This window comes from Anguilla anguilla, chromosome 15 (genome assembly GCF_013347855.1).
Source record: "Anguilla anguilla isolate fAngAng1 chromosome 15, fAngAng1.pri, whole genome shotgun sequence".
Taxonomy (NCBI): Eukaryota; Metazoa; Chordata; class Actinopteri; order Anguilliformes; family Anguillidae; genus Anguilla; species Anguilla anguilla.
In genome coordinates this window covers 30163348-30188699 of record NC_049215.1, presented here as the reverse complement: position 1 = coordinate 30188699, position 25352 = coordinate 30163348, and the positions used below count along the sequence as shown (strand labels likewise).

At 41.8% G+C, this 25352-nt stretch overlaps 1 long non-coding RNA gene across 2 annotated transcripts; it reads left to right on the top strand.

Moving 5' to 3' along the window:
• Window positions 1-1118: 1118 nt before the first annotated feature.
• LOC118214497 lies at window positions 1119-22214 on the top strand. Of its 2 annotated transcripts, none has more exons than XR_004762632.1 (3): window positions 1119-1246; window positions 3076-3181; window positions 21760-22214. It is a non-coding gene; the product is annotated as an uncharacterized LOC118214497 (long non-coding RNA). The 2 variants fall into 2 exon arrangements; XR_004762633.1 differs by lacking the exon at window positions 21760-22214 and adding an exon at window positions 5910-6038.
• Window positions 22215-25352: the final 3138 nt, after the last annotated feature.

Genomic DNA, 25352 nt, shown 5'->3' with positions numbered 1-25352 from the left:
AATGGGCCAATTAATGACGATCTATGTTCATTATCTGTCATCATGTATAGGTAAGTAGGCTATGCTTTTATCACTGACCGACTGCATCTTGCTGCGCAAATGGACACAATGTGTGATAATTAAGAATACACGGTATCCTTTATACATCGGGAAGATTTTGACTTTGGAAGCACTGATTAAACTTTTTTCTTTTTATGTACTTATTTTTTTTCATAATAATAATAACAATAATAAGAATAATAATAATAAGAATAATAATTATTATTACATTACAGGCATTTAGCTGAAGCTCTTATCCACAACGACTTACACAGTTTTTTTTTTTTACACAGCATCCATTTATACAGCAGGATATATACTGAAGCAATGCAGGTTAAGTGCCTTGCTCAGTGGTACAACGGCAATGTCCTACCCGCGAATCGATAATAGCCTAATAATAATAATAATAATAATAATAATAATAACTTATCCCAGTGGTTTTATCTCGATTTATATGAATGTAAGAGTGTTTTCTTGATGTCTTCATAATTCATAATAGGCTACACCGTCATATCGGTGTCACGAAATCAGTTTCAGTCAGTGTGCACCGCTGTGTGTCCTGTTCCCTTACTAAATCAAACACGTGCAGATTACAATACGTTTCTGTATTCTTGCTGTTCCCATTTGTGACCTGAAACAATAAATCTGACTGAAACTCAAAAAATGTACGCTAGCTTCAATTTTTGCTTTGAATACATACAAAAAAGAATATCCAAAGACTCATCTGTCAATTTTGTTATTAATTTAATAATCATATCAAGGCAAAGTTCAATTAACGCTTTAATCACTGTAATTAATGCATGTGGCTGTGCTCCTCTCCATCAACCTCTTTCCTTATTTTCTAAAAGAGAAAGAATAAATAAATTAAAACATATACTGCCGTCAACTGATTATCATGCAAATACATCAGCAACAAAGGAGAGAGGGGCCGTTAATCTTTGCCAAAGCATCTGAGCAATTCCCCAATGTGCTTAAATCTGTCCACAGTGCAATTAGCGAGGGATCTAGAGAGAGAGAAAACAGCATAAATAGGTAGAAACGGCTGTCACTTATTTATTGTCAAATTAATTCTGCCTCCCCCACCCCCCCACACAATTTTTGCCGTCCTCGCGCCCACTGTCTGCAGCGGGAGACTGCTCCGTTTCACCTGCTCCCTGTGTCGCCCTGGGAGGAATGCCTCTCGCTGTCCAGAAAACTGGAATTAAATGTAGGGTGAGAGCGGCGAAAGTCGTTTTGCAACTTTCTCATAATTGCCTGACCTGTTGCTCCGTAGTTTAACTTGCGGCAAGTTACGGGCCAACTCACTCTATCAGGGCTCACGAGGAAGGTATGCTATAAGGCGGTTTTAATTTGAATTAAACACTGAAAAGAAGCACCTGGTCAGTAACACTCCCTCGCGGCTGTCTAGTAACACGGGACAGAGCCTAGTAAAAACCATTGATCTAGACGTCTCGAAATCTAGGTTAAGAGACGTTTTTACATTAACGGACTAGGTTAACCCCGATATAGGTTTTTCCCCAGGTTTACCCTGATATAGCATATACGCCCTGGTCTGCTAGAAAACGTTCACTTTCAAAATGTAGACGGGTTTTCACCTCGACGACTAAACGGCATTTCAACGACTTTTCGTCACAGAAATGTTCACTGGGAAGTGAAAGGTACGCAATCTACTTGGAGCTGTTCCCAAAACGTAGTTTAGTAGGCGCACTGTATGTATGAATATAAAACGAAAGTATCTCCTAACCTACGACGGCAAGAAATACGTTCTGGCTAAAAAAAAGTGTCTCTAGTGGCCAGTCTCATTTACAAGCATGGGAGCAACCACAAAAGTAGCATAAGTGTAACCGTTAGAGCTTATATTAGCACTTGTAATCGAAAATGTTTCACTGTGGGTGAGATGGCTTGGGGAATCAATCGCACGTTGTACTGGAAACCTGGTGTATTTTTGGAGATTTAACACCGATTGAGCAGCACCCAAGCTTCTGAATGAGCTGAAGATGTTTGATTACTGGCAGGAAGCTCAGTAGTAGCACTAGTCTGAGCATCAGAGTAGAACACTTAGCAGGAGTTTGCCAGGTACTGAAACGGTGTTCTCTCTGAAGGATTGCTTGTCATTGAGGGCAAGTTAACACAGAATTGATCTCCTAGGTTATGGAAATCTCTTTAAGACGAGAGTGTTCTGCTGAATGCTGAAGGTGCTGCATTTGACACCGTTTTTAAAAAATTAAATGAATGTGAAATGGTCCGTTGTAAAATCCAATAGAAATCACATGTATGTGGTCTGATGCATTCAAAATGGTGTTTGATACTGGTTTATAACAAAGTGAAATTTAAGTGTTCTAACTTGCCTGTCGCTTAAAAAGAGGTGTGTTGTGTTAAACACATTTACAGCCCTGGCAGTCCATGTCTAGGGATCATCTCCATCTTGGGCTCAAAACTCCAGGATTCAGTAATAGCAGTCTAAGTGTACTATCTGAGAAGTGGCTAAATTTGCACATGCATCAAACGAAATAATTGCTGAACATGTGTTGCGCAGTAGTCTACCACTGCAGACCCTCCACCTCCGGAGCCACAGTTTGGAGAGATGGCTGGTTTTCTGATGTTGAATGTTGTTTTGCCAGTTCTCCAGTGGACCATTGATGGTTAAGTGACACTCTTTCTTAAGACGGCCAAACTGATTGATGCATTGATGGTATCGTTATCTCAGGGGATCAGTGTTATTAAATTGTGAAATGAAGGTGTTTGATCTTCCTATTCATGTGCAGCTAATGTTTTTGGTCTGAAGGATGAGGAATGTGAATATGGATGTCAACCTCAGTCTGTAGAAGAGGGTGTATTGCATGTGAAAAGAAATAAGAAACGTTCAGAAAAGCTCTAACCCAGGTTTACTTTTTCAGATGTTTCTGCTACAATTTTGTGTTTATTTAACCTTGAACTAAAACAAACCGATTATATTGGCCCTCCGCTCGAGCAGAACCTGTTCAGATTTAGAGTCCAACTGTATTGATGGGGAACTTGACTTGCCCATTGCTCCAGGTGTCAATCACATGCAGCGTGGGAGCCGTCTCAACGGGCCATGGATGTGGTGGACCAGGAGTGGATCACGGTGTGCCAGAGCAGTGGTCTCGACTGTCTAAATTGAGTGAGTGCCTTTACTGTCAATGGTTATTGGATGCCCCACTCAGTAGTCACTGATTCCTTGGAGAACTTCACAAAGGTCAGATGACATTCAGTGACAAGACCAGAGATTAAAATACCAAGTGAAACATTCTCTCCTTTATAAATTATTCTATTCTCTTATTCAGATAACATTTAATAAGACTTTACATTTTGAAACAGACATATTTTCTGAGGAGAATCTAAAGAAGTGGTAGTTGGAAAAATGAGAATTCATTAAATAATTTTGTGGTGTGGTAGGAAATGGAGCTCATTTGGAGTTCATGGTTTCATTACTTTCTATCTCCTTAATGACTTCAAATGTTATGATTCTGGGCCTCTACTTTCAATTTGTTACAACTGGAGCGCTGTTTGGTTTTCTCTTGTTCATCAGTACAAATGCAGTCTGAAGAAAACAAACGAGCGAAACGTGACTTATCACTACCATTACAATAATAACAGCATTTCCCTTAATGTGTACACACACACACACACGCACTCAAAAGAAAAGAAAAAAATCCAATCTAACGTATAATGACCAACTTTGGTCTTCTCGCACATTGAGAAAATTGACATGTCTTTTATTGTCTTTTATTACTTTTACACTAAGCAGAAGAAATGATGAAATTCCTGTTTGGTCATTACTTGGTGTACCCTTGATGTCAGGGTGAAAAGAGTGAGACCCATTTTAATATTTGATTGTTGTTTTCCCCCTCGTTCCAATTTTTTCCAATTTATCATTTCATCTTGGTCTTGTGACATTTTTGTGATTTAGGTTTCTTTATTACTGGACTCTGTCTTGTCTTTTGATGTCTTGGATTTGGCCCACAAAAAAGAAATTAACTACCCCTCTTTTGCCTACTAATTTAAATATGGATAAAAGCAGAGCCCCTATCCAAAATAATAAGTATAATCATTACCAGTGGAATACTGAATGTCTGTTTTTTGTTACGCTGTATAATTCAGATGCCCAAAGTGTTTTTTTCATATACAAACTGATTGTGAACGTGGTTCCCAACCCAATTCCTGGAGATCTACTGCCCTGTAGGTTTTCACTCCAACCCTAACAAAGCACACCTCATTCAACAGATAGAGATCTAGTTGAAATGCTAATTAGTAGAATCAGGTGTGGCAAATTAGGGCTGAATGAATACCTACAGGACTGATGATCTCCAGGAACAGGGTTGGGAACCACTGCTGTAAATGTGTCCTTTGAAAAATAATAGGCTACTTGAATAGTTCCTTTCATTGAAATGATATATGGAATCTGTGTACTATTTTGCATTCTTTGTGTGAATAGACAGGGAATTCCAGGAATAGCTCTGAAGAGGTGAGAGAACAGGTGTATTTGTGTTCAGTTGAAGGCTTGGGGGAGCAGGCAGGAGAACAAGTGCTTTTTTTTTGCATAGTAGCACTGTATTAAGAACTTGGTTTGCGCGGGTCACCTGACAATATAGAACATATAGGACCAGTCAGACAACACTATCGAGCGGCCGTTACAAAAAGGCACATGAGGCTTGTTAAAATAGTAGAAAACCATTTCCCACTAAAAAGCACAAAGCACCAGTGTCTCATCAGTAAAACGCAATGGCCTGCAGGCAGAACACAGGAACCCATTTTGATGGAACGGGTCTCATTTTTCCCAGTGTTGCTACTTGCATTGAGATGACAATCATTTACAAAAAAAAGATAATTAATTTCACAATCGGCTGTGGCAATATATAAATAAATAAATTATTTCTCTTAGTTTTTCAAAGCCTTGTTGGAGCTTAAATTCTATTGATTACACAACATATTTTATCAAATCGTTTCAGGATTTGCAGGATTCTTTCAGATTTCTTTCAGGATGACAGCTCACATTCAACAGGCCAGAATGTTATAAGCCAGCGAAAGGTGTGGTAATGAAGCTAGGATATGCTGGGTCTGTTGCCCTTGCCTGAAATTTCCAAACTTTCACAAGATCAAAGGTGTAGCAAGGTAGACCGTTGGCTAAATTGAGAATCCCAGATGAGGGAGGCAGACAGAGAAAATGGCCGACACTATACATACTTTACATACTGGAACCGGCTTCTCTCGTGGCTTTGAAATGGAAACTAATGACTGAACAGATCTTTTCTGTCTTGATTGGAAAGAGCCCACTTATGTATGATACAGCCACAGCTCATACAGACTAATTATGCTAATGCTTATGTCAATTACTACTAATATCTGTGAAAGGTCCAAGGGTCCATTGAAAGTGTCCAGTCTAACACTGTATGATAATGCCTACGGCTATAGTCCCTGCTGCTTTTAATACTGTCAAGTATCTCAGATACTGTAAGCCTAAAGATTGTGGAATAAAAATGAAGGCTTAAAGTGTTAGTACTCCAATCATGTGTAACTTGACAGACCTTTCTATATTAAAGTATTCTATGAGATTGCTATAATGGCAGGCATGATTTTTTTTTTTTTTTTAAGTAAATATAAGTTAAAAAAAAGTTAAATGAGTAAAGTGTTCCATGTTGTACAATAAAATTTGCATATTTGATATAAGCTGCAGTTTTCCACATTTGTCGAATTTACTGTAAATTCATGTAAATTTTAATTCCTTTTCACCTCAGCTTGTAATTGGCTGAACTGCTTCTGTGAACGAAAAATGAACCACAGATTGCATTCCACGGGAGCATGGTCCACGTCTTTAGAATTGATTTTTTTTTTTTTTTTTTCCCGAGCAGCCTGGAGCCAGAATGCAACTTATAAGCATCCCGTGTGTCACCGTATTTCGTCAGAATACCCCAGACCCTCAATCAAGCCAAAATGGCTTGTGTATTTCAGTTTGTGCTTTTTTTTTTTATTTCTTTTTTTTTTTCTTCAGCAGCCACAGTTGTTTGTGGAGTAATAACGACGTGTTAAGTGTGCTAAGTTTCTTCGCAGTTAGGCTTTCTTTTTTCTTCCTCATATTTTTTTATTTTTTTTGCACCCTGGTGAATTTCTCACTCCAGGCAATGTATGCTTTCTGTTGAGCGTGCTCTTCAGCGCAGTGTAAATAGATTTCACACTCAATTGGTCCCTCAGTGTCGCAGTGTAAAGATACTTGGACAGAAAAAAGTGGTGGGTTGGGGGGGGGGGGGGGGGGAGAGGGTTTCATGTTGTTAAAACTAAAACATTAAACACAAAGCGGCGACTGCACAAAGGCGACTGAGCATGTTTAGAATCCTTACTGGAACCGGGGACAGAGACTTTTAGACCGAGGGTTAGCGTTTAAAGATTGATGATGTGCATTGTGAATGTCCACTGAAGCCTCATCAGAACACTCCCAAAACGGTCGTTCGACGAGCAGCTGCTTCGGTAAGCCACGGGGGCCATGTACTGTCTTCAATATGGCGACTAATAAATGCTTTGATAATCCTTTTGCTTCTAAATGTTTGGGCCTCAGAGTCCTTTTCCAGAAGGGGCTTTCTTTGGTCATGCTGCATCTTATTGGTTGATGTTCGCGTTTGGACTGGTGCAGTTTGGAGCCTCCACTCTCTGACTAGGAAGTTCAAGTCAGCATCATATTTTAGGATTTATTTTCTGAGTGTGTTCACTTAGTATTCAAATTACTGGGTATATAATTTAACACCCTATACTTGCTGTAAACTGTTAAGCACTTGGGTGTTTTAGAGATGTTGTAGCAGGACCAGTTGCTCCTGTAATCTGTACTTTGACCCCTTTAGCACGTCCAGTCTTATGTCTGTTTCCTTATTTTTTCCATTTAGCAGACTTTCTCATTCAATGTAGCTGACAAAACAGAGTCCATGAGTGTTTTCAAAGCGAGTAAATAAGTGTAAAAAAGGATAATTAACATTTCTCAGTCTAACAGGATGAACTAGGACTGTAGATAGCATATATGGATAACCTTACAAACGATGTTAACCCAGGCAAGAGTTTTACCAAAAGCCAAGGATTTATTTCAGGTCTGGGTAGTAAAACAAATAGGAAATTATCCTTTTTTTTGGGGGGGGGGGGGGGGGGGCATGAACAGTACCACCGAACACAACATGATAATATTGGGGGGGGGGGGAATTTAATGATTCCCAAAAGTGGGTAAGGGGGGGGGGGGGCGGGGGAGGTTGTCCCCTACTGTCCCCGACTGGCCTGGGGTCTACATCTTGCCCTGCATAGAGTGGGCCAGAGTCTGCCCACAGAGCAAACCAAACTGAGATCAGGGCGTGTGAGCTTGGCTTTGGTCAAACCGGATCAAATTCCATGCTTCACTAAAGGCTAACATGAGGCAGGGCAATATGAGTCATTAATGACCGCATTAGGCCAGCAGCCTAAAAAGGAACGCTTTTTGTCCTGAATTTGGCCAGCTGGCAGCGCCGACTAAAATGTTGAAACGCTGTGCTCAGTAGCTCCCTTGGGGGCAGGGGGGAGGGGGCGGGGTACTTTTGGAACCTTTCAGGTGCAAAAGTGCAGCTGAGTGAACACATCAGATGTTCCGCTGATGTCATTTCGGCAGCTGTTTGCTTTAGTAAATTCACCGTGTATCCAACGGTGCCCTCTTTAAAAGTTCTTCACAATGCAAAATGTGGCACTTCCCAGAACGCGCGTGATGTCACCATGCGATACCATGCCGGTGGGTGTCTTGTTTACTGTTGTTAACTCTCTCGCAGGAGTGAGAACCTTTCTGTCACTCCTGTGGTGCTCTCACAGTCCTATGAACGTCCTCGGTCGCAAATGAGATTTTTCTCCTTTATTTGATAGGCAAAGCCAGTGGGATGAATGCATAACTGCTTCCCTGCTTTGGGATCTCGCAAAATGAGAGAACATTTTCCAACAGCTGCAGATTTTTCTTCCCTTGTTATCTTAACGTCATACTCTGTTTAACATTCGCCTTTCAACGGGGTACTCCAAGCATCCCCCCCCCCACCCCCCAATCTTAATTCTTCACTGTCCTCTCTCAGCTAGCAGCCCTTTTATTACCAGGCTCTGGGATGATCCTTTTATATTGCAGCAGTACTAGTAGCAGCACACTGAGATTTTTTTTCTGGGAACGTACAAAACCAAACCCGTCATATTTAAGCAGGTCATTCTATTCTGTGAAGGGAAACCCTGCATGAAGCCATCAAGAGAGATTCAAGGCTTCGGAAACACGAAGCTGTGAAATTGCGAGGGAAGTCACTCGGGGAACACAAACATCTGTCTAATAAGTCAAAACCAGAGAGAGAGAGAGAGAGAGAGACGACTGAGCGGGGGGGGCCAAACTGGCTGCAGAAATCTGTCGCAGCTCAGTGGACTTCCGAGAGCCACTCTGCCCCCTGTTGACAACATCGCAGCGCGAGCAGACGGCCCCCGTTTTCACCAAACAGCGCTTTTAAAGTTCCTGTTAGAGAGAGACTCGCGCCACATGGCAGGGGGCTTAAGATGAAGGACGCCGAGTTATTGGGCTTCGACAGCGAGCGCGAAACAAAAGCTTTGCCCGCGAACAGGTGCCTCGCCTCTCGGCACGAACGCTCGTGTCTTTGCTTGCTGGACGCAGGGTTGCCCTGGGCAACGCGGCACTTTAACGTCCCGCCCTCCTCCCCGGCCGCAGACCGACTAATGCACCTGCGAGGAGGAAGCTTGTGCGGTAAAATTGTCCTAAAATGAGTCTTTATTGCTATTTTAATAATACTCTAGTTCTGACAAGGATCAGGCCTTAAAGCAATGGTGTTGGTTGGAATCACAAATCTGCCATCTCCAAGCTAACTAGAAGTTGTTTGTGCAATTAGGATGCTTTTTATGTTCCCACACATGGAAATTCAGTTGTCACACTAACTACAATCCCTTTGACAAAGTTGCTGGAAATGAAAGCTGATCTTTGACGTTGTTGATTTATATAAACATGTCGAAAGGTCTTGGCCTGACATATTAACCTTGACTTACCAACTGCCTGTCCTATCCTTGTGAAACCTTTGCTTATTTGTCTATCTTGTCTGTTCCATAAATATTTTCTATGTCTTTATGCGATGTCTGCTTGGAACCCTATAATTACTGCTTGCGGCTATATTCTTAGTATACATATTGAAGTACTGTACATACATATAACAAAATGTTCTTCTGTAATGTTAAAAATGGAAAGCTGTTTTCAGTTGCTTTCTTGAACAAAAACATTTGTCCTCTTTACATATGGCCTTTGCGCCTGAAAAAGGGTTAATGGGGCAAAAAAACTTAATTAAAAAAAGTAAACAGTTTTCACTTCCCATCATTAGCATTGCGACTCAAACAGCGCAGAATATTGGGCATTCCACACTAAAGCCTTACATCTGGCCTTCAAAGAGACAAAAGTTTTCTTTCATATTAGTTGTTTATTGTTCTGTGTGATTGATGCTGTTAATATCAGCTTTCAAAATGACAGATTATCATCGCTGGTTAATCAGCGCTATTAGGAGATAAATATCGGTAATTTAATCACTACAGTAATTTCTTTTAAAATAATACGATTTACAAATGTAAGTGATTTAGTAATTAGCTTACATCTCTCCAGATTACAATCCCTCAGAGTTTGGTGCGTCTGGTTTCTGAAGATTACAGTACTTAATTACAGTCTCTGGTTTTCTTTTTTCCTTTTTTTTTTTTTTTGTGTGAATGAGATCCATTTGCTCTTGGCCAAAACTTAAAGTACTCTATAAATGACCCTCACATCCCCTGAAGGGCCTCTTTTCCCCCCCCCCTCCCCCCGCACCGATTTCCCAAAGAACAGGGGACATCGGGCACAAGCGCCGCTCGCTGGGGAAATAAATGCCTTGCATTAAATCCAATTGAAAAATTATGTGCACTTGATAAAATAAAGCGCCGCTCTGGGCTGGCATATCTAAACAGCTATCAAGGGTCCCTTTGTTGCTCTGCAAGCGCAGGCCCCAGGCGGGCCTAAGTTTCAACATTCTAAAGTTTTACTCCTTTATTTACAGAGTAATTTGTCGGTTAGTGTTAATTTCCTAAATGCGACATAAAAGGGGGTGCTGCAGAGAGGGGGCGAGGGTAGAAATGAAAGGGGGGGGGGGGCGGGCGGGCATCGCGAAAACAGCGGTGAAATTGCCCAAATTGCTTCCATGTGTGCCCTCCGTTTTTTTGGGGGGAGCGCTCGCATAGCTGCGTCTGACCCACCGAAGCGCCCGGCCGATTCCGTCTGCAAGGCTCGGCTCTTTAATGAAGGCCTAATTTTTATTGCCACTCCATTGACTTCAAAGCAGTTCAGGATGCCAAACCTAATTTCGCCGGCGGTATTTTCAGGTGCGCTGCAAATAGTTCATAAATAATTTCCCCATTAGTCTACTTCTCCGGCTGCGGCGGCGAATGTTTGGCCTGTTGTTGCTCTCAAAGCCCCCCCCCCCCACCCCCCACCCCCCTCCTCTGTTCCCCCGCCCTAGCTCTTCGGGTGCTTAAGGAGTCAGATGACACTTAACAGCCGCGTGACTCCTCCACAGACCCTGAGACGAGGCGCTGTTGAGCCTGTCCCTGACTGCGTTTTGGGGTCCGCTCAGAGGAGTCCACATTACGGGATTAGTGAACTAAAATAAATCCAGCCCGAGAGAGGGATATACCCGATACCCTTATTGCAGCTGACGAACCTGCCACTCCGAATACATGCCTGCCTGTTGTGTGTGGAAAATTAACTGCTCACAACACTCGGTGTCGCTTGTTTGAGGTGGGCAGTTTCGATTGGTTCCCTGGCACAGTGATTGATTAATAGGCTCTTATAAATGCGCTTGCTTATTGAACACACATTGATTCAAAAGGTCTCCCCACCTTCTGGCTGTAAAAAAATTTATAGCCATGAAACATGAAATAAATATGTAAGATATTGTGCTTTGTAAACATCACAATTAACAGTGGTTGATAATGTGTTGGATAACTTGGATAAGTATAGCCACATTTTGTACAGCTTATTTGACACACATTCATATACACAATTAGATTTATACAAGAGCAACTGAGGTAGATGGTTTTAGGTGCCCCTTCAGTGTTCAGTAATGTATCGTTGCCAGTAGGGATACTGTTCCTGGTATACTGTGCATTTTATTATTAACACCCACCATTATTTGTCACGTTTGGTTCTTTTCAGACCTTTCTGCATGTTCTCCCTGTGTTTGCATGGGTTTCTGCTGGGTACTGTGGTTTCCTCCCACAGTCACAAGACATGCAGTAGGCTAATGGGAGACTCTAAATTGCCCATAGGTATGAGTGTGTGAGTGAATGGTGTGTGGCGCCTGCGATGGACTGGCGACCTGTCCAGGGTGTATTCCTGCCTCTCGTCCAGTGCATCCTGGGATAGGTTCGAGCCCCCTCCCCGAAACAGTTCAGAAAGTGGCTGGACGTGTGGACAGATGGTCCTTCTCGTAGGTCAGTATCTGAGTTATGCATATGCAATGTGTGTATGATCTACCCTGTAGGTCTCGCTGGCGTCACACAGAAGATGTTTCATGATTGCATCACATCCTGCCTGAATAAATACACTTGTTTTATATATTTACACATTTCCATTTTCCTTCACTGTGTCAGCGCATGTGACATAAATTGTCACCCATGATTGGTATATTACCTGTTGAATATGGCATGTTTCCAAATTTGCAGACTGGTAGCAGCGATCTGCATATATTTATGTTATAATGTACACAAGGTATAATACAAGGCTGATGGTGAAGGTACTAAAGTCTGCCTTCTTAATCTGCTGGTTTGTGCCGTTCCATTGGGTATCACATTCTCAAAACACTTGTTTGGAACAGTATATATAAATATATATATATACGCACACACACACAGTATATATAAAGTTTGTAGAAATATTATATTTTGAGAAATATGTAACTTGGATAACATTACCTGCAGTGTAAAAAAAGGACACATTAATATACAAGCTTAGTGGGACCATCATTTGAAAATAATCCATGATCAAAATATTGATCATAACATTGTTCAGCAGTGATTATAGAATAACTAACAGAGTACCCTTAAATCTGCTGGCATTACAAGCTGAGTGTTATCCTTAAATCTGCTAGAAACTAGCAACAACATGCAATGCATTATATGCCAATTGATTTGCACTGTTTTAGGTTCTGGATGATAATATACTTAAATAATCATCTAATATAAATGAGAGGGCTTTACATATTAGTTTCCAAAATGCATGTTTTATCTTTCTCAACATTTTAAGGAAAATATTATTTGCATCTTGTGGAGCCTGTCTTGACTTAGCAAGCTATTAAATACATTTTATGCTTTGTAAAATGGAACTCCATAAAAAATTGTGAACCTTTTGATAGATAATTACAAGCAGAAGTTGAGCCAGAATTAGATATTTGGAACAGCCCAGGCCCAAACATAAATTTCAGAAACAGAAATACCAGCCTAAGTACCTTTAACCGTTTTTTTTTCTCTTCTTTTAAAATGCTGTTATTGTTCTTTAATTGCATTTCCTTCCCTGCAGCAGACTGAAAGCTTTGAAGGAAAAAATGGAACACTTGTTTTATTGTAACCATGCAGGTATTTGGCAATAAATCGTGCTGGTGTCATTGAACACATAACATGTTTAATGTGAAAACAGACCATAAATCATGACTTCTAGCAAAGATATCTGATTATGCTCGTATAATTGCTGCTGGCTGCCTTCTCTAAAGCTGCGCCTGAATTTGGTCTCACATAGGAATTAGGTTTCATCTGTAACAAAAAAAAAAAAAGAAAGAGAAATGGAAAAAGCCGAGACCGTTGGGAGCAGAGGAGCAGACTTTATTTATAATTTTTCTACCCCTGACTTCCCGAGCACAGCAGCAAAGTTTTATCACTGGCATTTACCCACAGCTTAACTCATTATCAGAGGGACGTTTTGGTAGCAAGCTTGTGTGTCTGCAGCGGATAGCAGCTGAAGCCTATTAACCATTTGGGTCGAGTCTGCCGCCTCATCAACTTTCTCCCAGGCCTGACCGCGTCAGTCTTCCTCTGTCCTTCACTGTAGCCAGCGTAGAAACAGGGGCCACAGTCTCGTACGCTGAGCGGCCTGTTACGAGGGGTTTAACAGCAGCGTGTGAGGAAAAGTGAGGCCTACCTGAACCAGAACCGCCCTCCAACCCAGCCCCCGCCCACCCCCTCCTGGTGTCACTTCTACCCCATGCCCCATGCCCAGGTCACCTGTGTCCCATCACCAGTAGATATTATTGAGTCATGGGGCATTCTGGGATTTTTCCCAAATTGAAACTCCGCTGCTGCTCTGGAGGACCTGTTGTGGAAATGAGGCCACCTCGGGCCTAATAAACGTTGCTTGGTCAAGGCCCCGGGGAAACGGCTGCTAATTGGGTGTTTCCCATGAGTCTCCTAGGCAGAGTGCCCCTTCTCACAAACTGTCCAGGCCACCAGTCATCAACTTTAACTCCCCTCCTTGCAGCAGCATGCTGCATAATAATAATGCTAACATAGCGTATCTGAATAAAAACCTTGTGTGTGTGTGTGTGTGTGTGTGCGCGCGCACGCCCCAGTGTGTGTGCGTGCCCCAGTGTGTGTGTGCTCCCCAGTGTGTGTGTGTGTGTGTTCATGTTCAGTCATCCAGTCTCACGCCCGTCCTGTGTATCCATGTCAGTCTTGTGCAAAAAAATGTAGTGACATCAGATTTGTATTCCAGAAATTTGTGGCTGCAGCTGCTTAATTAATGGCTTGTTATTGAAGGAAAAGGGAGAGCTCCGTATCCGTAATAAGTTCTGTACACGGTGTGTTCATTTTACGCTTACAGTGTGACCACCTTTCTCTGGGTGACAACCAATGTGTGAGCTCCATGCGGGGGCCATGCCGGTCCCCAGGGGCGTGGGAGCCCTTTGAGCTCATTTCGTAAACTGGCCACAGGAAATGAGACCTTGACCCGCGATATTTAAGGAAAACGAGCCCGTGTGAGCACATTAGGGAAGGGTTCGGAGCACTTCTGTTGCGACCCACTGCAGCATATGGGAATTCCTGTGCTCGTATGAATGAGAGAGAGAGGCCTGCGCTGCTTTGATTAACACGGTCCGAAGGGCTATTTGGGTCTGTGAATGGCACATGCTAAAGGCCTGGACTTAATCAACATTTGTCCTTCATGTTTTATTGTGACTCCAAATAAATAGAATTGTAAAAAAAAAAAAAAAAAATCTTCACACAAACAAACTTTTTGGTGTGTTAGATTAACCTACAGGGTCCAAGTTAAACTACACGGTCGTTCCCTGTACTGTACTTCCCTCTAGGGTTTTCAACACACTTGTTCCTGGTTATGGTTATACACTTTGTTGTACATCATTTAATGGGTTAATTTTGCTGACTGATGAAAAAAAGTGGCAGTTGGATGCAAGTGGAAATAGAATCAATTTGAACTGATTCCAAAACTAAATCATGATAAGCAATGCTGTCAGGAATCCTGTACCCAGATCTTGGGTTTTATTGGGAGGATTTAAATTAGGTCAGCCAATAGTGAAAGGATCAGGCGTATAATACGTCCTTGTTGTAAATACTGTTAATTACAGTATATGTTATTTACAGTATGGAGCAAAGCACATCATGAAGTAAATATGGAGTTTAGGTGTGCACTAGCTTTATTTTTGTTTCTGTTTATTTTTTGCCTCTATGGCATTAAAATAATGTCTCTACATCTAGAAAAAGGGCCCATTGCTTCATGCAGAATTATGCACAGCTCAAGGGTTAGGGTGCTCCAGTTGTGACGGATGTCAAAAATTAGACTTTCGTGAATTGTTTTTGAAACTTAAATCACAATAAAACAATATTTTTGCATGTTTGTGTCTCAACTGCATACAGCAATAAATAATTTAGCACTAAATACGAATGGTAACTTTGGGGGTTTTTGACCGTCAAACTGTTGTTTTGCTGGGTCTGAAAGCTCAAATAAAATGACGGGGAAAGTGATGGGGATGGAGCTTCATCGGACGATAGTTAAAATTTTCTGGCTTTTTTAATTCTGCCATGAGTCTTCAGCTGGAATGCCCCCTAGTTAGACGAAGTATAGGTTAGGTCGGAGTAATGTTCACTGTGTGAACTGGACTTTGTGTTCTTGGCTATGAATAACTGTACAAAATGAGTATTGTGCCTTATCGGACCTGTGTTTTGTAGTTGTTCCAGTGACCTTTGGTTTTCGCTTTTGTACGTTGCATTGGATAAAAGCATCTGCTAAATACATGTAATGTAATGGAATGAGTATAATTAGTGCGATACAGTATTATAATTTTGTTGTTTCTTGTGAGAATGATCATTCTCAGAAATTATTTATAACTCTGGCCCGTGTGACAGTTTATACAGTTCAAAGCGGCATTTAAAGTTTTGAAGGCCTTTTTTTAAATTTATTTATTTATTTTTTTTACCAGCCCAGCCAAATCAAGGGAGCTGGTATGCAGTCTTGACATGATTAATCCTAAAGAACCTGACCCACTGATATGCATCAAACACTTCTTACTCTGAAATATCTCTTAAAGTTTTCTTAATGGTTTCTAATCATACATATAACTACACAAAAAGACTCTCAATTAGACTGCTCTCAAAAGTCCTCACATTATTAAGAAAAATCCTCTGGTCTTTCCTGCTAACTAGTTAGGGAAAAAACCTAATTGCTCTCTAGTGGCTTTGATGCAAGTTGCGAGCCAGAGGTTTTTCTCGCTCTTATTAGACAGCCTGCAGAAGAGTGCAATGTGTGCGCTACACATTCTGAAGAGGGTCTAATTTGAGAGAGAGGAAATAGACATCATGTGCATCAATTGCGCAAGTTGTTCCCTGATTTGTGATTTCCAAAGCAGTAAAAATGGAAAGCGGTGAATAGGAAATCAATTCCTGAAGCACTGGTTCCAGAGGTGTGTCTTGCTAGTTTCCACAAGAAAGTTATGTAGTGGACGCATTAGCCATCTTAATGGAAAATGCTGCATAATTTGTTGGTAAAACTCCATTGTATTGTGAACGGCACAAAGTGATTTACATGTTAACATCATAATTTACTTTAGCTGTTAAAGCTGTTTAGCTTTCCTTTTGAGAAGCAGCAGTCCGTACAATGCCCGAACGATGTGTCCGGGTGGTACTGTAGAAGATGATGCTTTTAGCATGTAGGGGATTATAATTCAATCCTGCAGGAAATCTGAAGGATGTGGTACACAAAAAGTAAGTCAGCCTCCCATTTTCTGTCACCAGTCTTTTTGGCAGACTGATGGTTTTACAGCATCATCTGAAGAGCTGGTGACGCAGCCTAAACTTCTTAACCCTTTTTGGTGGGAGATCACATCAATATGTGATTTAGAATGTTTTTAACTGGACATTCTAAAGCTGATGTAACAATCACAGCTGGTGAGCGATAGCAAAGGAATTCTAGAACATTGACTTAGAATTTTGAAGAACATTCCAAAACACCTTCTCTTCAAAGGGTGACTGCTCTAAAGTACCCTGCAGCAGTGGGGATTTTAGGATTGTTTCAATGGGGGGCCCAGGGGGGGACCAAGAACCAGTCAGGGGTGGCCCGTCGTGTCCAATCATATTGTGGGGGGGGGGGGGGGGCGGGGGTCGGTTCCACACCCTTTATCCATGTCCCGACCCTACAGCCTTTGAAGGTCTGGGAGAGTCTCTGTGCGCGCCAGGTTCACGCTGACCCTGCAGTCACGCGCAGAGGGCGTGACTCCGCCCGCCGGTCACCATCAGGCCGCAGGCCCGCTCTGAACACCGCGATGGGCAGCGGCAGCGGCAGCCGTCACTCATGCGAATGGCCGCCGTGCAGAGACGGCGAGCGGCCTGGCTGTCACTGAGAGCAGGAGGGGAGGTCATTAGCACTGAGCTGTGTATGCTGTCCCTAGAGAGACGGGTCTGGGTGCTTGGCTTCACTGACGCATATGGCATCATTGTCCTGTCCAACCCTTGGCCAGAAAATAAAAAGTTAATTTAAAAAATCCACTTTTTTTTTGTTAGCAGTGTTAAAATCACGCAATATAATCTTTGTTCTATAATAGTAGTTGTAGTAGTTTATTAGTTTTAATTATAACGCACTTTCATCAAATCTTGCCACTTTACTGTGAAGGATTGGACAAAAGTGAAACCACTCTAAATATTGTTTTGGTTTTTATGAATACTATGTGTAAAACTGATTTTGAAATAATTGTGAGAGAAAAAAATCCCATTATAAATGGGGAAACTGTTTTAAAGATAATAAGATTAACCCTTCTTTAGACAAAGGAAACCTTGTTGGAACTTCTGATGGTCTAATGGTCCAGTTCTATAGATGTCATTTGTGATTACGGTTGTGCTTGGATCTGTGCACTAAAAAATTCATGCCACCTGTTTTTTTTCTCTTTCAGAGGTTGTATGATGCAAACTGATAAAATACCCTGTCCGTACAACAGTTAGATAAAAGTAGGACATTTTTTATTTTTTGAATACGTAAAAAATAGTTGCATTGTATCAATATCAAATATTTATAATGCTACAATTCTGTTGTTTTGTCGGTATTTCAAATGCGTTTTTGAATTCCCTTAAATTGACAGCAGCTCAGATACCATCAATTTTTGGGCCTCAGAATAGCTTATTTTAATGGGGCACTTTCAAATGCAAAAGTTGGGCCCAGTCTTCTCGTTAATAGCTTGGTGACTGAATCAAACACAACCGCAGGATACTCCAGTGTGGACGCTGTGCTTTGGACCATTAAATTGCAGAGGCAAAGCTTTTTTAAACTGTAGGTCATCAGAGCCAATCAATGATAATAGTAATAATTGGACTTCATTCTTCAGGCTGGTAGAAGGATCACTGAAGTGAACTAAATTCTTTCCAAAGTCATGTCTTTGTTTCTTCCTTTGCCAACAGGGATTACTGTATAAGTGAAAGTAACTGCATTGACCCCTGCTATCTATTACTTCCATATGCAAGCAGTTATCTCTCTTGCAAATGGAAATGAGATCCAAAATTGCAACAAATGAGTCCATGCCACCGAAATGCAGATGTTCCCCCTTTTTCCCTGGAAGTATACGTGCCCGATTGAATTAACTTTAACCCCCTCCGTTCGACGGAACAGACGTCTCTTTCTAGCGTCGCCTCGTGCTCAATTTGTTTGGAAAGTTGTGGCTCGCAGAACGACTGTATCTCAGAGCCCGGTAAATAGGATCTGATGGAGCGAAACACCTGGTAGTACTCCTCTCTCTGAGAGCCGTGGCAGAGTTCACCGGGGTGATGTGGCCTGTTCTGCTCTAGTGGGGCCTTCGCTGGTCTGTTCTGCACGGTGGGGGGGGGGGGACCCTTTGAAGAAAAACACCTGTTTTCAAACCAGAGCCTTTTGCCACCCCAAAAGGATGAAAGCGGCTGCCTGGTTTTGAGTGGGGCCGAGGGTCCGACACACAGGTGCTTCCTCGGGCCTGGAGTCAGTGGGAATGCAGGAATAATGTATGGAAATTGGTCACCAACTTGCTTGTTGGTTTTTTTTGTTTTTTTTTCTCCCCCCCCCCCCCACTGCTGTTTTTATAATGAGGAGCCTGCAAAAAAAGCATGGGGGTGTTCGTACGCTTCGGTCAGGTCAGACAGAGGTCACAGACATTGCTGATGGACGCCAGAGAAATAAAAACATCCAACTGACAGATGCCAACTGACAGAAATGTCCCATAGATGAAAAGAACCGACTCGGTGACACAAATTAGCTTGATGACTCCCATCAGCATTGTTGCCTTGGCGCACAATGCTGGAAGTTTCTACACAGCCTCTTCCCTGTTCTGCCAACCTGTTTGAACCTGTTTGATACCCTCAGCGACCAAAGCTTTTTCCTTCACAGAAGCCATCGCATTAGTGACCTCGGTCATCCCACAGGTTCTCCCTCAAAAACAAAGTAAGTTTGTTTTGTACCATCTACCAGTCTGACACCTGGCTCCCAGCCTGTGTCCTTGCCCTGTTCCCCCTGGATTACTGCAGCTTCTTGTTGGGTGGTTATCCCTGCCTGTTCCATTAACCCTTTAAGGCGTAAGATCACAAATACGAGATTAGAATGCTCTTAACTGAACATTCTACTGCTGATGTAACACACACAACTGGTTGTTAACAATCCAGTACTGCTGTGGAGTTCTGGAACACTGTTTTTTGGGGAAAAAAGACATTCCAAAAAACCTACTTTTCAAAGGGCTGAACAAATAAAGCAGACCATTGCTACTTAACTTGGCTTCGACTCGCATTTGTTGTTTAGCTTCTCGTGTTCTCACAGCGCACATCAAGTTCAAAGCATCATTACTTCCTTATCTAGGAGTTCATGGCACGGAGCCTACCTGCCAGTCATAATGCATTATTTTCTCTTTATTTCACTTTAGCATTTAGCAGACGCTCTTATCTAGAGTGACTTGGATCACATTTTTAATATTCCATCCATTCATACAGTTGGATAGCTTAAGCAGTTCAGTTTGAGTAGCTTTTATTTTAGGCTGCTGCCCGATTGCAGTTCTGCATTCCAATTCAGCACTAACTCTGTGTTCTGTAGCCATTAGGATACGTGTAGAACTGTGGCCACACTTCTGGAACTTGTCACTGTTCCATTCCTTGCTGCTTTCCTACAAGTGGAACAAGCTACCCATAACTAGCATACATTTAGAATGGCTCATCATTTTCCCAGGCTGCCTGACAAACTAGGTTTTAAATCTTCAACTTGGTTCCCTTCCCTTAAAAAAAATAGTTATGATGTTTTATGACTAGCACAAGATTTATGATAATTTTAAACCCACATTATATTTTAATGTAGTCTAATCTTGCTCTTGGTGATCATTGTGTGCAGATACATGTACTATGTGTATGGTAGATGGGTTACCGTAGTGTGCTTATATTTTAGACTATTTTTATCATTGATATGTCAGTATATTTCCCTTACCAATGCTCTTCGTGCTGCCTTTGAGACACTCACAATTATTTTGTAGAATAGCAGAATTAAGCAGAGAGTGTAGTTCCACAACTGACACAGAACTCAAAGAATTATTTTACAAAAACCGATCCCAAATCGTGCACAGGCCTATCTGTTGTAGCGAACACTGGGTTATCCCTGCTAACCTAGCTACTTGGACTTATGGGAATCTACTCATGACTGGATCTAAGCAGTCAATGAGTAACAGGCACCTTCAGGAACCCTTTAGCACTGGGGGAAAAGAGGTGACTCATCCAGCTGAAGGACAGTTAATTCCTTCCAAAGTGGCCATGTGTTTTCATGCCTATGAATTTCACTCATGCATAATTACTGGGGAAAATAGCTCCTGCATTGCACTGTTCCTTATAGTTTAAGAAGACCCATGTCCTTTCTGCATATGGTGCATTACTGAAACGGTGACAATGAACAAAAAGAGTTCTTAAGTTCAAGCACAGTAATGGGCCACAAGCCCTTCACGTCTTGGGTAGCATTTTTATAATTGAGTCTGCGTCCTAAAAGTAACTTCGTTGATAAAAAAAAAAAAAAAAGTGTCCAAAAACATTTTTAAGGGGAGTAATTCTGAAAATGACCCCCCCTCCACCCCCCCTCAGAAAAAGCTGTGATCTAAAACTCCCTTTTGACAGTTCTCCCAACTGCCAGTGCCCTGCCTACCAAGCAGCCCAAACCTCCGCTGACTGTTCCTGCTGTCCTTGTGAAGTTCAAACTGGCCTCCTTCTATTACCATTGAGGCAACGGCCACATTAATATCATGTCAGAATGGCTGCCTCATCGATGTTACTATAACTCTGAATCTGACAACTGGATCAGCAGGTGAACCCCTTTTGGTCTATGAAACCCATTCACTGTGATGCAAACACCGCTGCAAAGATCTGATTTTAATTCAGCTCGACTCTCGCTTTTAGACTTGTATATTGTATTTTTCAGAACCTTTCAAAAAGCACAAGGCCTTTGTAGGCGATGCGGAAATCTTTTTAATTGTGGTGTATTTCAAAGGATGTATACGCTTCCAGAATGAAAGGTTTGCGTATGTTTCTTTGATTGCGGTGTTAGCTGCAACTAATTGAATTACCGTGAAATGTCTCATAAGATGCATCGTGACATTATTTTCTAGTTCTGAAAATATTAAAGAAGAATGAATTTTAATAAAAGGAGAACTTCATTACGCATGTTTATTTATGTTCATGGCTTATAAACAATGGGGAATTCTGTAGTTCATTTCCCTGTTGCAACCATTGTGATTAAAGACTAGACAAGCCTAGATATGCATTTAGAAATCAGGATGTATAGCACCCTTGACTACAGATATCTCAGCTGAAATACCTTTTAAATCTGAAGTTCCTGCTGAAATTAAGCTTTTTGTATTGGTATTCTCAAACTCAGACTTTTGTGCAGATCAGTCTTCAGTGCTGGTGCGGTTAATCATCATTGCGGCCTGTGGTGAAGGAAGCCTTTTCCCAAACATCAACTTTGCTCCTCCTCAGTCCCACAGAGCCCTAGCAGCCTGCACCGAAACCATCCCACAGCAAAATGACATTTCCAGCCATAATTCATTCACATGAAACTGTCATCTTAATAATACACAAATATTACGCATACCTGGCAAACGTATAGAATTGAAATGTACAGGTGCTGACCCATCTCACTTTGGGGTTTTTTTTTCTTTCTTCCTGCCTATGGTAATGAAGACCAGGCCAAAGGCACAGCTTTAATCAAGCTGAGAAGAGGCTGCTGGGAGATTTGCAGACTTCTGGAAGCACACTGTACAGATGGCCTTCATTAAGGGGGTTTGTGGAAAATCAGCCAGGAACAATTGTTTTCCCACTCGCATTTATGAAGTGGAATGACTTATAGCACACAGACGGAGATGGCTTCCTGTTAAATATATCAGCAACGTAACTTTCAGCTTTAGCCAAATTATATTCCACCGTAATACCATGCAGATGCAGGTTATTAGGTCTTGCTCTCGATCCTAGGTTGTAGCTCTTGTGACTTAAAAGATGATGGAGTATCACAGAGAATTAGTGTCATTCAAAGCCTGTGGTCTACGGAGATTTTGTAAATTAATTGGCAGGTGGCCCAGAAGACTCCTAAACTTGGACTTTGGACAGCAGATTACACACCATATATGTGGAGAGTTATGGCTCTGACCTCCTTTCAAACAAGACATAAAGGCCATTATGGTAAACTAGCATTTCATTGAATGCTTAATCAATACTTGTTATCATATTTGTGTACATGACACACAGGTCAGCTTACATGCCTTGGGACAGTTGGAGGCCAACCTAAAGCTTCCTGATTTCATATCCAAAGACCATGACTAGGTCACCAAAATACTGATGCAGGGATACAACTACTGCAGTGCAAATATTACTTTGCTGTTGTGTTGATGGGAAACAAAAAATCTACTGTAGGTGCCTATTACACACTACAGAGTTACGGCCCTGCTATTGCTGAAGCATGTAGTGGACACATCAGCCAGGTTATCATTGAGATTTCAGTATTGTTGTTGAAATTTGAAAACCTGAGAGAGGTGCTCAATTGAACAGTTCAGGAACACATCAGTGCATTACTGTTAATGAGGTTGATGGACGTGGTGCATCCTAGGCCAATCAATCATAGGTGACTTTAAAATGGAGGGAGCTATTTGACTGGATTTGCTTGCAAGAGGCTTGCTTTTACAAATGTGTAATAAATGAACATAGGATATTGTGTTGAAGTATCTTTAAAATATCTTGTATGTGATATCAAGCCAGAAAACCCCATTTATTCCGTCGGATGCACGCTTTGACCTGAAGCAAAGACTTTAACAGAAACGCTTAGTGGTCATATGCATGTCAGCCTTTGTGTTACCTCAGGGCTTCCATTTGATTTATTTCTTTCATAATAAATCAGCCGTGTGTTTTAGTTTGTCTGAAGGAAAATATTGGTGTGAATGCTGGTCCTGATTTACTCCCCATCAGGGAGGCATAAAACTTCATTCACACAAATTATACTGACTTTTCTGACAAATGAAAAAAACAAAAAACCAATGTTTCTCCAGTAATACATGACTGTCATTCAGAAATGCGGCATGAAATATAATTTGTTCCTTTTAGACACGCTGAGAGTTATGACTCTTTAGGCCTGGTTTGAAGCTAAGCAGACCCGTATTTATAAAGAGCTTGTGTCACATTCTGACATACTGTACGGTAAATCAAATAGACAAATTAAGTGGGGTAAATCCTGTCTCAAATTGCCTTCAGACGTTTTTGTCATTTTCTGTTCTTTTTTTCTGTACTTCAGATTATTCAGACATTATTTAACATTATTTAATTTCATGGATTCCATCATTCACTTTCCCTGATCCTCCACGTTTATGCATTTTGGTCAGTAACGCCTATAACGATGCACCCTGAAATGATAGGAATACATATAAAGCATTTATACATATTTCACATTCTTTTAAAATACAGCGTATTCAAATGAAGTATTTAAGAATGTGAGAAGAGATATAGAAGGGTCTTTGGAGGTGGAGTCCACCACAGACAAGAGCTCAAGAGCTGGGCACTATAGATGTATCACAGGTTCAAGGCTGGGCTATGTTATCATAATGTTATGTTATCAAATTACGTGGTGGGTTTAAGTCAAACCATTTCCCCTGTCAGTTCACCTCAGGTTATCACTTAACACACCAGGTTCCCCGCGGCCGTCGCACTACCAGCTGTCCTGCGATCGGCGCTAGCTCTCTCCTGTAGCCATGCGTGCTGCAGTGTGCAAAGTGGTCACTGCTGTGCAGGCGGTTGCTTCGGGGGGGGGGGGGGGGCGTGTTCCTCAGCTGCAAGGCACCTTGGGTAGGTGAGAGTGGCCGAGTGTAAAACTGGAGCAGCACAGCCGAAGCTTCCAAACCATAGAGCGAAGAAAGATGAAAACGGCTGATTGGCCTCTGAGGGCAGAGCTCGGCATTGTCAGCCCTGTGATTGCCAAACGCCCCACTCTCCAGGTCCAGCAGTGGCCTGGGTAAGGTCAGCTGACATCTCTGCAGCCGTTGCTGATGAAAACCAAGCCTGATGCAAGCTCACTTTTGTTTGGCTCAAGAAGCACTGTGGCTCTCTCTCCCTCTCCCTCTCTCTCTCCTTCTCTGTCTCTTTCTCTCTCTCTCTCTCTGTTCTGTAGTCACAGGAGAAACATTTACAATATTACACAGCATAAATGTATGCATTGAACTTGAAAATTCACAATTTTCTAATATTTATAATATCTCTGCTGCAAAGCTTTTTGAAGAGTGAGCAGCAGAAAAAAAAAAAAAAAAAAATACAATCCAGTTGCCAGAAGGCCAGTGTGGAGACATTAGAATTAATCTACTCTGCGATAAGTGAGGAATGAACTTCGGAAGGTCATCGACAAATAAATGGAAGGCTTCATTTTACATAAAGCTCTCCCCCCTGCTTCGTGCCAGCGCTGGTTAGGGTGTCACCTGGCTGACGGGCACACATCGGCTCCCATTACCACTGGCCGCGTCCGGGGTGACAGACAGCTTTTCAAACCCGAAAGTTCAGTCCTGCTGCTACGAAAGCCGGTGACAGTCAGCATTACTGTCACGCGGCGGATTGGCAAGCCGCGTGACCTCCTCTCATTATGAATGAGGGGAGAGGGGAAAAAAAAGTGTGAAGAAGAGGCTCGGCTGGGCAGAACTTGGAATAATAAAATTCCGTTTGTCGAGTCATTCAAGAGACCGGGGAACAATTACAATTTTTTTTTTTTTTTTTTGGGGCAAAAAGTAAAGCCTCACAGCACAGTCATTATGGAGATTCTCCGCACCTGTAAAATCACTGCCCTCCTCTCAATTTAGGGGTCAGCTGGGGAGTGTGAAAAGAGTTTGTCTTTAACCTTTTGCCCTTTTTCCAAGCCTCACTCACTGTGTAAAGCTGGTGGAAACACAATATACCACACTGCCTGAGGTGAATGTAAAAAGCGGTAGCTGAATAAATGCGTAGCTAGTGCTGGAAGATGCCTTTGAAACAGTTGAAATAGTTTGTTGAGACAATAGGGTGTGGTCAGAAGTACCACCAGTGCTTTTGTCACATACACAGGATTATACCAAACGGAATGGAAAACTGACACAATTTCACTATTTAACCCTCCGAAGTGTAGGTTTTCTTGGAATGTTTAAAAAAAATTCTAAGTCAGTGTTCTAGAATCCCATTGCTTTCAATTGCCGGGAGTGATTGCACATTAGAATGTTCAGTTAAGAACATTAGAATGTCCTGTAGTCACACCATGACGGGCTAATTGCAGAACT